This window comes from Arachis stenosperma, chromosome 5 (assembly GCF_014773155.1).
Source record: "Arachis stenosperma cultivar V10309 chromosome 5, arast.V10309.gnm1.PFL2, whole genome shotgun sequence".
Taxonomy (NCBI): Eukaryota; Viridiplantae; Streptophyta; class Magnoliopsida; order Fabales; family Fabaceae; genus Arachis; species Arachis stenosperma.
Window position 1 is genome coordinate 8,751,497 of NC_080381.1, and position 11,320 is coordinate 8,762,816.

The 11,320-nt window shown below is 34.0% G+C and overlaps 1 non-coding gene across 1 annotated transcript; it reads left to right on the forward strand.

Moving 5' to 3' along the window:
* The first annotated feature begins 10,943 nt into the window (after nucleotides 1-10,943).
* LOC130983690 (small nucleolar RNA R71) lies at nucleotides 10,944-11,051 on the forward strand. Its single transcript, XR_009087669.1, has one exon. It is a non-coding gene; the product is annotated as a small nucleolar RNA R71 (small nucleolar RNA).
* The last annotated feature ends 269 nt before the right edge of the window (nucleotides 11,052-11,320 follow it).

Here is an 11,320-nt window from a genome sequence, read left to right on the forward strand (position 1 = left end):
TTTTAGTGTATTCTGTTATATTCTTTAAAAATCCTTGATCAGAAATATAATTTATACACCCTAAAAATCTTTGTAATTATTTTCTATCTTCTATTTTATTAGGAAATAAATTTACTTTTTCTAGAACATTTGGTTGAAGTTTTAGCTTTCCTTGAGTGGATAGGATTAATCCAAGAAACTCTATTTCTTGTTTTGCTATTCTTGCTTTCTTTTTGCTAAGAACTAATCCTTTTTCTTTACATCTTTCTAAAACTATTAATAATTTTTGAAGATGATCTTCTTTATCCTGTTTTGTAAAAATTAGTATATCATCAATGTACACTAAAACAAATTCATTTAACTCTTTTAGATTTTCTTCCATAAATCTTTGATAAATACCTGGGGCTTGTTTTAATCCGAATGGTAATACATTCCATTCATAGAGCAACACACTTGTTGATTCTTTTGTTGGGCAAGTAAAAGCAGTTAATTTCTTTGTTTCTTCATCTAAATGAAGTTGCCAATATCCTGATTTTGCATCAAGAGATGAAAACCAAGTTGCTCCTTTGATTTTTTCTAAAATAGAATCTTTTCTTGGAAGTTTATGAGCATCACCAATAGTTGCTTCATTCATCTTCTTATAGTTAATAACCATTCTTCGTTTTTCCCTTTTAATTTCATTATTGTTTTCGACATAAAAGGCTGGAGCCGCATGAGGACTTTTACTTAATCTTATAATTCCTTTTTCCAAAAGATCTCTACATTCTAATGAGAACTCTTCTCTATCTCTTGCGGAATAAGGAATTTTATTTGGAACATTTATCTCTTTTGTAGAGTCTTTTAATTTAATGCTTACTAATTCGTTATTTGTATTTTTAATATCTAAAGGATTTTCAGCACAAATTTCATCCAGAAGTTCTTCTATCTTTGTTTCAAGATTATTTTTTAGAATTTTTATCTGAAAGTATAAATTTAAATAACATGTCTCTAATATAGAAAATATTTTAAATTTTAGAATCTTATCTATAGTAGTGGTTGGTATTTTTATACGTTTCGATTTTTGATTTATTGAAGAATCGTGTGGAGCTTTTAAAACTATATATGTTAATTCTTGAATGAATGGATGATATAGCTTTAAAAAGTTATTTCCTATGATAAAATCCATTCCAGAATCTAACATATATATAGATGGAACAATGAACCTATAATTTTGAATAAAAATTTCAGCCATCTCTGCTTTTTGGTCAATTTTATGTATTGATTTGTCAGCTATTCTAACTCTTAATGGTTTCTTTAATTTTTTCCAATCAAGTTTTATATTTGAACTAGCAAAGCATTGTGTTGCTCCAGAATCTATGAAAGCATTTTAAACTTTTCTGTTATTTTTATAGTAATAAATGTGGCATTATTACTCGATCTCTGAGTCTGTTTCTGAGACATATTCAAAAATATAGTCTAAGTTATCATCAGATTCCTCTAATGGTTCCATGAAACAAGACTTAGCAATTTCTATTTGTTTAGTAAGATTCTTTTTATCCTTCTTTTTTGGACATTCATTTGCATAGTGTCCTTCTTCTTGGCAATACCAACACTTACAATTTTCTTTTTTTATTTGGGCAATAGTTATTTTTTTGTCTTTTGTTTTTATTGTTATTTTCCTTCCTAAAATACCTCTTTTTTCTCCAGTTTGAATAGTATTTTCTTTTTCTTTGAAGGTTTTTATTAAGACCATATTTTTGAGGTATCTCTTTATTATCCTGACAGCAGATTCTAATTATATTTGCAAATCTATTTTGAGTCGCTTCTTGCATACAACATTCTTTTATTTCCTCTCTTATTGCAGAGGTTGCTCCACCAAAATTATTTTCAATTGTCCCTCTATTTATTTCTCTTATAAATCTTCCCATTATAAATTCATTAGCAGGATATGGAAGTTTTGTTATATACATACTAAGATAATGATTTTTATCTTCTTCTTTTAATTTGTAATAATGTATTCTATATTCACATATATAAGATTCCACATTACATAGATCATATATCTGAATATTAGCTAAATAATTTTTTGCTTCTTGATATTCTTTATTATAGACTTCTTGTCTATGATCTATAATATTTTTTCCAAAAAATTCTTTATATAGAATCATCATTATATATAATATATTGTCATAAGCTGTTGTTTTTGTTGCTAAATCTTCTATTATTTGGTTTTCTATTGATGTCATATAATCTCTTATAGTTCCTTTAGTATGAAACCCTATGTAATTCCAAATATCTCTTCCAGACAAATCACTAAGCTTTGGATTAGTAAAAGCTTCTAATAAAAAGGAATTCAACCAATTTTCGAAAATTTCTTTTTCATTCTTTTTACAATCTAAATCAAGCATTCTTTCTCCTTCCATTTCCTGGATTTTAGGAACGTATTTTGATGGTATTTTTGTATATTTTGAATCTTTATTTATAAACCCTTTTTTAAAAGCATAATTATCAAAACCTGTTTCCCATTTAAATTGAGATTGATTATCTTTAGATGTTCCAGCTTCATTTTTTACTTGTATTGGAATTGCTGGTTCTTCGTCACTTGAATAATCTAGGATGTGTTCTTCATTTTCTATATTTTCAGAATTTACTAATTCTTCTTCTATTTGAAATCCTTGTTCCATAATATTATTTTCTTGAGCCATTTTTAATTGTTTAAAAAGCATTGTAACTTCTTCTAATTTTTCCTCAATATTCATAATTTTAGTGGTGGTTTTACTTTTAAATCTGTTATGTTGATTATATTTTGAAAATTTTCTTTTTTGGGATTCTCTTTTTCCTTATTTCTTTGAAATTTTATGGATACTAATATTTCTTCAAGCATATCTACTATAGAATTTAATTGTGGGTTAAAAGTATGATAAAGATGTGGGGAATCATTTCTATGGTAACATTTCTTAGAAATTCCGTGTGAAAAATAAGTTTTTTCAGGTTTTTGAAGTCTTTCAATAAAACTTATAGTAAAATAAAGATTTTGAGAAAAATTATTTTGTATTGATTTTAAGAATTCGGTGTTATTACAGTTAACATTAGTTAAAATCATTAATTTTTGATCTATTAATTTTGATAACTTAATTATTTCTTCTCTTAAATCTTCTAATTTACTTTTTTCCATTAGGTGACGCTTTTCTTTGTGAAGAGTTACGATTTAAAGTGAAAAGTGTGGCTTTAGAAAATGTGGTGTAAGCAAATCTTTAAATCTGTATGACTTTTTGCTCTGTATACTAAAATTTACCTTTTTATTAAGAAATTTCTATAGTGCTAATACCAAAAATTAACATGTCATAATGTCCTTGTGTGTCAATTGTGGGAGTGTAACACGTAGCCTCTGCTATCAGGGTTAGGTTTTATTACTAATGTTACGGTATGGTTTCAATAAGCTTAATTAGCTACAATTATGTTGTTAACTAAATAGAGTCTTTGGGCTGGTTACACGGTTTTAGGTGGTGGGCAATGGGTCGTAGTAGTTGGGTTATTTCATTTTTCTTTTTGTATTTAGTTGAGATTGTTGAATCATTTCATGATTACTATTTACTAATTTAGTTATTAGTAATTAAATTAAGTCTTAATTTTCATTATATTTTTATTATAAATATTTTATTTCATCCTCAAATTAATATTAATTTTTTTAAAAAAATATTCCTTTTTGTTATTATTTTATTATTTTTGTTCTCAAATCACTATAACATCCGTTATGATGACTACAATTATAATTTTTGCTTTTATGTAAAAGAAAATCATGATGGAAAAAATTGTATTTTTTGAAAAAAAAATTAATTTTGATCACATGACTAAAATAAAAATGAAATAAAATTTTAAAATAAAAATAGAACGTTTAAAATTTTAAAAATAAAATTAGGACTTAGTCCAACGTTAAAAACTAATAAAAAAATAAAGTTTTAGAGTTAAATCCAAATAAAATAAATCCATGAAAGATGTATTACTAAAAAAATTCAGCTTTGGAATTTTTTTTTCAAAATTAAAATAATGTTGAGTGTAAATAATTTTGACTGAATAAAAAAATATATATAATGTGGATGAAAATTAAAATTTGGAAGAATTTTTTTTTAAATACTTATTAAAAATAAGTTAAACAACTTATATATTTATATATAAAAATATTATTTGTATACTAAAATTAATAATTAAAATCAATTACTATATATTTGTGTATAAATATATCTCAAATAAATCTTGTAAATTAAAATTTCAGTTTGACTCTGCTTTATGAGCAATGTATGCTAAATTTATTAATCTTGAATCTAATTTATCTATTGCTATAGATAAATATAATTTTATAAATAATATATAGCCTTATAAAATTAGTAGTACATCCTAATGAAATTAGAGTCATAATCTTTAACTTAATGTCATACTAGTAATTATTAGAAATCAAGAGTATCAGTAAATTATAAGGTCTCCAGTTTTGTACATAGTGATGAAGTTATGCTTATGACCAAGTTATGCTTATGACTTGATGTTGATGATGACAAAATGGTATAGGAATCAATTATGTTAAAAATCTACTAAGATTGAATACAACTAGATTTTATGAATTATTCATTGACCACACGATAGAGTTAGCTGGATGAAACATTGAAATGTAAAAAGAAGTATTAAATTACTCTTCTATCTTAATTCATGATAACAATATATTAAATTACTCTTCCATTTTAGTCTATAACAACAATAAAAAAGTCTCGTGACTCACAAATTTAATCCAACAAATTTAGTCTTTATTATCTTATCTAATCTTATCTTTATGTTATCTTCTTATCTTATCTTATCTTATCTTTTATCTTTCGTAGTCAATGTTCTATATATATTTAGTTTTACCTTCATAATTCACATTTCAATTCAATTTAATTCAATCAATCAACAATCAATAAAGTTCACACATTTTTTTCTTTTCTTATTCTTTCATAATTTTATCATGGTATTAGAGCTTTATATTCGAAAGGTCAAGAGTTCGATTCTTGGTAAACAAAAAAAAATGAAAAAGATAGCAAATCAAGCAAACCCAAAAGAGAGGCTCTTGCTTGAAGGGAAATGTTAGAGATATAACCATTAGTGTTACCTTCTCCTATCAGCTTAAACTTTTGGGATGAGTGGTTTTATGACATGGTATCAGAGCATTTTGTTTCAGTAGTCATGTCTGCATTCTGTTTCAACAGTCATGTCTACATCCTGTTTTAGCAGTTCTATCTGCACTCTTATCGCGCTATATGCGTCCTCTTTCTTATCGCGCTCTACGCGCCCTCTTTTATTGCGCCATACGCGCCCTCTAAAGATCAATCTTATTACGCTCTACACGCTTATTTTTTTCATTTTTTTTGAAGATCGCTGCTCAAGCACAGCATCTCCTTTTATATTTTTGCTGCCGGCAGCTCAAGTTCCGCCGCACGCATCTTTCTCTGCGTCACCACGTCAGACGCGTCTTTCTCAACAATTTCATCAGAACTTATCCAAGTTGTGAATTATTGACATCTTCCATCCACTAACTTGTAGGGGCATATTAAACTACTCTTCTACCTTAACCTAAAAACATATATAAAGAAAGAATAACTAACCACATTAGTTACCTTTGAAACTAGAGTTAGTAGCTTTTAGAGTCTTAATATTTATGTATAAATAAGTGGTAGCGCGAAATTGTGATTCACTACACAACTTTGCACAACTAACCAGCAAGTGCACTGGGTCGTCCAAGTAATACCTTACGTGAGTAAGGGTCGATCCCACGGAGATTGTTGGTATGAAGCAAGCTATGGTCACCTTGTAAATCTCAGTCAGGCAGACTCAAATGGGTATAGATGATGAATAAAACATAAAGATAAAGATAGAGATACTTATGTATATCATTGGTGAGAGCTTCAGATAAGCGTATGAAGATGCCTTCCCTTCCGTCTCTCTGCTTTCCTACTGTCTTTATCCAATCTTTCTTACTCCTTTCCATGGCAAGCTCATGTAGGGTTTCACCGTTGTCAGTGGCTACCTCCCATCCTCTCAGTGAAAATGTTCCTATGCTCTGTCACAGCATATGGCTAATCAACTGTCGGTTCTCGGTCAGGCCGGAATAGAATCCAGCGATTCTTTTGCGTCTGTCACTAACGCCCCGCCTGCTAGGAGTTTGAAGCACGTCACAGTCATTCAATCATTGAATCCTACTCAGAATACCACAGACAAGGTTAGACCTTCCGGATTCTCTTGAATGCCGCCATCAGTTCTCGCCTATACCACGAAGATTCCGGTTAAAGAATCCAAGAGATAAACACTAGAGCCTCATATGCTTGTAGAACAAGAGTGGTTGTCAGTCACCTTGTTCATAGGTGAGAATGATGATGAGTGTCACGGATCATCACATTCATCAAGTTAAAGAACAAGTGATATCTTGGACAAAGAACAAGCGGAATTGAATAGAAGAACAATAGTAATTGCATTAATACTCGAGGTACAGCAGAGCTCCACACCTTAATCTATGGTGTGTAGAAACTCCACCGTTGAAAATACATAAGAACAAGAGTGATCATTGGTTTCGGCCCCAGAGAGGAAACCAGAAGAACCAAGATGAAAATACAATAGTAAAAGGTCCTATATATAGAAAACTAGTAGCCTAGGGTGTACAGAGATGAGTAAATGTCATAAAAATCCACTTCCGGGCCCACTTGGTGTGTGCTTGGGCTGAGCAATGAAACATTTTCGTGTAGAGACTCTTCTTGGAGTTAAACGCCAGTTTTTATGCCAGTTTGGGCGTTTAACTCCCATTTAGGTGCCAGTTCCGGCGTTTAACGCTGGGAATTCTGAGGGTGACTTTGAATGCCGGTTTGGGCCATCAAATCTTGGGCAAAGTATGGACTATCATATATTGCTGGAAAGCCCAGGATGTCTACTTTCCAACGCCGTTGAGAGCGCGCCAATTGGGCTTCTGTAGCTCCAGAAAATCCACTTCGAATGCAGGGAGGTCAGAATCCAACAGCATCTGCAGTCCTTTTCAGTCTCTGGATCAGATTTTTGCTCAGGTCCCTCAATTTCAGCCAGAAAATACCTGAAATCACAGAAAAACACACAAACTCATAGTAAAGTCCAGAAAAGTGAATTTTAACTAAAAACTAATAAAAATATACTAAAAACTCAACTCAAACTACTAAAATACTAAAAACAATGCCAAAAAGCGTATAAATTATCCGCTCATCACAACACCAAACTTAAATTGTTGCTTGTCCTCAAGCAACTGAAAATCAAATAAGATAAAAAGAAGAGAATATACTATAGACTCCAAATTATCAATGAAACTTAGCTCCAAATTAGATGAGCGGGACTAGTAGCTTTTTGCCTCCGAACAGTTTTGGCATCTCACTTTATCCCTTGAAATTCAGAATGATTGGCTTCTTTAGGAACTCAGAATCCAGATAGTGTTATTGATTCTCTTAGTTAAGTATGATGATTCTTGAACACAGCTACTTTATGAGTCTTGGCCGTGGCCCAAAGCACTCTGTCTTCCAGTATTACCACCAGATACATACATGCCACAGACACATAATTGGGTGAACCTTTTTTAGATTGTGACTCAGCTTTGCTAGAGTCCCCAATTAGAGGTGTCCAGGGTTCTTAAGCACACTCTTTTTGCCTTGGATCACAACTTTACTTCTTCCTTTTTCTTTCTTTTTCTTTCTTTTTCTTTTTCTCCCCTTTTTTTATACTTTTTTTTTTGTATTCACTGTTTTTTCTTGCTTCAAGAATCATTTTTATGATTTTTCAGATCCTCAGTAACATGTCTCCTTTTTCATCATTCTTTCAAGAGCCAATAATTTTAACATTCATGAACAACAAATTCAAAAGACATATGCACTGTTCAAGCATACATTCAGAAAACAAAAAGTATTGTCACCACATCAAACTAATTAAGCTAGTTTTAAAGATGAATTCGAAATCCTGTACTTCTTGTTCTTTTGTAATAAAAACAGTTTTCTTTTAAGAAAGGTGATGGATTCATAGGACATTCATAACTTTAAGGCATAGACACTAAGACACTAATGATCATAAGACACAAACATAGACAAACATAAGCATGAAAAACAAAAGAACAAGGAAATTAAAGAACGGGTCCACCTTAGTGATGGCGGCTTGTTCTTCCTCTTGAAGATCCTATGGAGTGCTTGAGCTCCTCAATGTCTCTTCCTTGTCTTTGTTGCTCCTCTCTCATGATGAGAGGGGTCTCTTTGTTTGCTCCATCCTTTTCTTAGTGATGGGCTTGAGGTCATGCCTTCTCAGTTGAACCGGCTTCCCTCTTGAATTTCTCTTCCATTGGGCGTCCTCTTCACAGATATCTATGAGGACTTGGTCCAACCTTTTGATCAAAGTTGACCCTTCTTCATGGCCACAACTTCATAGAAGTGGTCTTGATGCACCCTTGAGATGAATCTCTCCATCTCTCATGACTCGGAGGTAGAAGCTTTTGCCTTCCCTTTCCTCTTTCTAGAGGTTTCTCCGGCCTTGGATGCCATAAATGGTTATGGAAAAACAAAAAGCAATGCTTTTACCACACCAAACTTAGAAGGTTTGCTCGTCCTCGAGCAAAAGAAGAAAGAAGAGAGTAGAAGAAGAAGAAATGAGGAAGAAGGGAGTGGCTTTGTGTTCGGCCAAAGAGGGTGAGAAGTGGTATTTAGGTTGTGTGAAAATGAAGGGGTAAAGAAGGGTTTATATGGGAGTGGGGGAGGGGTATTGAGGTGATTGGTGAATGGGTGAAGAAGAGAGAGAGTGGTGGGGTTGGTGGGGGTCCTGTGGGGTCCACAGATCCTGAGGTGTCAAGGAAAAGTCATCCCTGCACCAAATGGCATGCAAAATCACGTTTTGAGCCAATTCTGGCGTTAAACGCCGGGCTGATGCCCCTTTCTGGCGTTTAACGCCAGGTTCTTGCCCTTTTCTGGCGTTTAACGCCAGTCTGGTGCCCCTTTCTGGCGTTAAACGCCCAGAATGGTGCCAGACTGGGCGTTAAACGCCCAACTGCTAGCTTCACTGGCGTTTAAACGCCAGTGGGTTCTTCCTCCAGGGTGTGCTGTTTTTCTTCCTGTTTTTCATTCTGTTTTTGCTTTTTCAATTAATTTTGCGTCTTCTTATGATCATCAACCTACAAAATAACAAAAAATAACAAAAGAAAATAGATAAAATATAACATTGGGTTGCCTCCCAACAAGCACTTCTTTAATGTCAGTAGCTTGACAGAGGGCTCTCATGGAGCCTCACAGATACTCAGAGCAATGTTGGGACCTCCCAACACCAAACTTAGAGTTTGAATGTGGGGGTTCAACACCAAACTTAGAGTTTGGTTGTGGCCTCCCAACACCAAACTTAGAGTTTGACTGTGGGGGCTCTGTTTGACTCTGATTTGAGAGAAGCTCTTCATGCTTCTTCTCCATGGTGACAGAGGGATATCCTTGAGCCTTAAACACAAAGGATTCTTCATTCACTTGAATGATTAGTTCACCTCTATCAACATCAATCACAGCCTTTGCTGTGGCTAGGAAGGGTCTGCCAAGGATGATGGATTCATCCATGCACTTCCCAGTCTCTAGGACTATGAAATCAGTAGAGATGTAATGGTCTTCAATCTTCACCAATACATCCTCTACAAGTCCATAAGCTTGTTTTCTTGAGTTGTCTGCCATCTCTAATGAGATTCTTGCAGCTTGTACCTCAAAGATCCTTAGCTTCTCCATTACAGAGAGAGGCATGAGGTTTACACTTGACCCTAAGTCACACAGAGCCTTCTTGAAGGTCATGGTGCCTATGGTACAAGGTATGGAAAACTTCCCAAGATCTTGTCTCTTTTGAGGTAATTTCTGCCTAGACAAGTCATCCAGTTCTTTGGTGAGCAAAGGAGGTTCACCCTCCCAAGTCTCATTTCCAAACAACTTGTCATTTAGCTTCATGATTGCTCCAAGGTATTTAGCAACTTGCTCTTCAGTGACATACTCATCCTCTTCAGAGGAAGAATACTCATCAGAGCTCATGAATGGCAGAAGTAAATCCAGTGGGATCTCTATGGTCTCATTTTGAGCCTCAGATTCCCATGGTTCCTCATTGGGGAACTCTGTGGAGGCTAGTGCACGCCCATTGAGGTCTTCCTCAGTGGCGTCCACTTCCTCTCTTTCCTCTCCAGATTCGGCCATGGTTATGGCTTTACACTCTCCTTTTGGATTTTCTTCTGTATTACTTGGGAGAGTACTAGGAGGGAGTTCTGTTACTTTCTTGCTCAGCTGTCCCACTTGTGCCTCCAAATTCCTAATGGAGGACCTTGTTTCAGTCATGAAACTTTGAGTGGTTTTTATTAGATCAGAGACCATGGTTGCTAAGTCAGAGGGGTTCTGCTTAGAATTCTCTGTCTGTTGCTGAGAAGATGGTGGAAAAGGCTTGCCATTGCTAAACCTGTTTCTTCCACCATTGTTGTTATTGAAACCTTGTTGAGGTCTCTCTTGATTCTTCCATGAGAAATTTGGGTGATTTCTCCATGAAGAATTATAGGTGTTTCCATAGGGTTCTCCTAAATAATTCACCTCTTCCATTGAAGGGTTCTCAGGATCATAAGCTTCTTCTTCAGTTGAAGCATCCTTAGTACTGCTTGGTGCATTTTGCATTCCAGACAGACTTTGAAAAATCAAATTGACTTGTTGAGTCAATATCTTATTCTGAGCCAGAATGGCGTTCAGAGTGTCAATCTCAAGAACTCCTTTCTTCTGATTAGTCCCATTGTTCACAGGATTCCTTTCAGAAGTGTACATGAATTGGTTATTTGCAACCATTTCAATTAGCTCTTGAGCTTCTGTAGGCGTCTTCTTCAGATGAAGAGATCCTCCAGCAGAGCTATCCAAAGACATCTTGGATAGTTCAGAGAGACCATCATAGAAAATACCTATGATGCTCCACTCAGAAAGCATGTCAGAAGGACACTTTCTGATCAATTGTTTGTATCTTTCCCAAGCTTCATAGAGGGATTCTCCATCCTTCTGTCTGAAGGTTTGGACTTCCACTCTAAGCTTACTCAATTTTTGAGGTGGAAAGAACTTTGCCAAGAAGGCATTGACTAGCTTTTCCCATGAGTCCAGGCTTTCTTTAGGTTGTGAGTCCAACCATGTCCTAGCTCTGTCTCTTACAGCAAAAGAGAATAGCATAAGTCTGTAGACCTCAGGGTCAACCCCATTAGTCTTGACAGTGTCACAGATTTGCAAGAATTCAGCTAAGAACTGATGAGGATCTTCCAATGGAAGTCCATGGAACTTGCAATTCTGTTGCATTAGAGAAACTAATT